This window comes from Grammomys surdaster, unplaced genomic scaffold (genome assembly GCF_004785775.1).
Source record: "Grammomys surdaster isolate TR1022 unplaced genomic scaffold, NIH_TR_1.0 119054, whole genome shotgun sequence".
Taxonomy (NCBI): domain Eukaryota; kingdom Metazoa; phylum Chordata; class Mammalia; order Rodentia; family Muridae; genus Grammomys; species Grammomys surdaster.
Window position 1 is genome coordinate 1 of NW_021615301.1, and position 2292 is coordinate 2292.

General features: G+C 42.8%; 1 pseudogene; it reads right to left on the reverse strand.

Moving 5' to 3' along the window:
- Positions 1–1156: 1156 nt before the first annotated feature.
- On the reverse strand, positions 1157–2285 carry LOC114635871 (annotated as a pseudogene).
- Positions 2286–2292: the final 7 nt, after the last annotated feature.

The following is a 2292-nucleotide window of genomic DNA, read 5'->3' on the forward strand; positions in this document are numbered from 1 at the left end:
AAATGCATCTATTAGAGACCTTTACAAAGACACGACTTATTAAGCACTGAACTGATCTGCTCTGACATACCTTACTTACTCACTTTTCCCTTGTGAAACTTTCTTCTTTTAGCCATACTCCATTCCCTACAACCTTCGGTACCCATATGGTGCTATCTGCTTTTGTCTCAACTCTCTAGGCATTTAAATGAGGGTGAAGGTGAGAAATGATGACAATTAATGTGCTAGACATGTTATATTTTTGCCCTATTAAAGGCTGCAACTTGCCAGTTGCAGAGGTATAGTGAGTTTAGCCTAATGCTGCTTATATTCTGTTAATTTGGGTCCCCAAAATTGTTTGCTGGAGAGAGTCTGCTGATCTTAGGTAAGACACTGAGGGACCCTGCTCATGATGGTTCTCATTTGTAGATAAAGTTGTCAACAACCAATGGCTTAGCAGGTCAGAGAGAGGCAGGACTTTTAGGATTCAGAGACCTGGGATAGGGAGGACAGAGAAAGGAGAAAGTAAGAAGATCCACTATGCCAGAGGAGAGAAAAGATGCCATGCCTGAGAAGGTGCAGGATAGAGAGAATAGCTGCAATCTAGGAACCTGGAAGATCAACCTCAATAAGTCTGCCTGACTAGGTCTTAGGGCAGCAAAGATAGTATACAGAATTTTATTAAGTAATAACTTGGGAATATTGGAGGGAGGTGGATTAGCCACATGGAGGTTAGTCCAGCCATTGAGCTGTTTTAAGAATATCAAAATATAAAGGCTGTGTGTGTGTCTTTCATTCTGGAAGCCAGAACATTAGAGGAGGTAGTGAGGAACCTACCACCAGTAGTCACTGCCCCCACCACTGCCAGAATCAATTTAAGGACTTAATTAGTTACTACTACACATAGTATAATAAATAGCATATTCTAATCACAATGAAATTGTGCATCTGAGCTGCCAATCCAACAGAGTTTCCTATGAGACTACACTATCATCACCTTTTTTCACTGCACATGACTCAAGGATCAGGGTTCACTGTGGGTAGGGCAGGCAGGCAAGTAGCACCTGCAGCAGCAGCAGCACAGTGTTCTGGGTGCATTAGAAATTCACTTCCTCATCAGTTTCCAGCGTGTGAATAAGCTCAATCCTGAAGGTGTGGGTCCAATCTATGGCAGGTCCTATGATACACCTGGCCCCATTTTAGGTTCTTCAGAGGAGAAGCCCATCCTCAGAAACCCCGTGAATGTTCCATCTAGGGCTGACACAGGGGAGTAGAGATCAGCAGGGAATCTGTACATGGAATTTCTGTTGACAGCAATATCACCTGAAACAGTGTTAGTGATATCAGCTTTCAGAGCATCTCCTTCTGACACTGGGTCATATGAACAGGGCATCATCTCTAGGCAGGAGTATTTGATGTACATGGCATAACTTCAGCAACCCTTACTTCTTCCTTCCACTCTATTCTCCTGAGAGTGACTCTTCCCAGCTTACGTACATGTTGAAAAGGCAGGTTCACTGGCTCACCTCTTCAAAAGGGGAATTGGGCTAAGAGCACCTGCAGGCCCATGGTTTGGCCAGGGCTTCTCATTTTGCTCATGACTGTCCACATATGTCAGTTGTTATTCAAAATATTAAATGTTGCTGTTACTTTATTATTGATCATCTGCATGTTAGAGATGAAAGAATCTCTTCACAGATATAGCCAGTGGTGCACATAGTTTTCACAACTCTGGGAAGGATTTTTTCATGGCAGATTGTGCATGTTCTTGAATAAGGCCCGGCCATGGTTGTTCCATGATGTATTGCTATCCTTTACCCGGTGGGGATCATGAACAACTATAAAATGATGATGTGACATGGTTTTGTCAAGTTCTAGGGAATGGGATGCATTGTGGTGGTGATGAGCCTGTGCGTATCCTTAAGGGTGCTTTTTACATACAGAAAGTGCCCTGAGACCAGGACATAGAGGATGATGCTCAAGCTCCACATGTCACCTGCCAGACCATTTTAGAGTTTCCTTGTCTACATCTCTGGAGCCTAATTAAGTAATGAGCTACTGACCTCCTCCAAAATCTACCCTCCTTTGATTTTAATTGCCTCAACAAAGTCAAAAAATCTTTTCATTTCCTGCCACAATATTCCTGATATATTTTTTAATTTTACATCACTCTGTGCAATGTGCCTTTGTTGGAGGATGTGAACTGCAAACATGATCAACTGGAAAATAGGTCCAGCTTCTTCTCCTTTCAGACAGCCCAGTTTTGTTAGGTACCACTCAAGGTCTTCTCCTGCCACATACTCTATGATCACA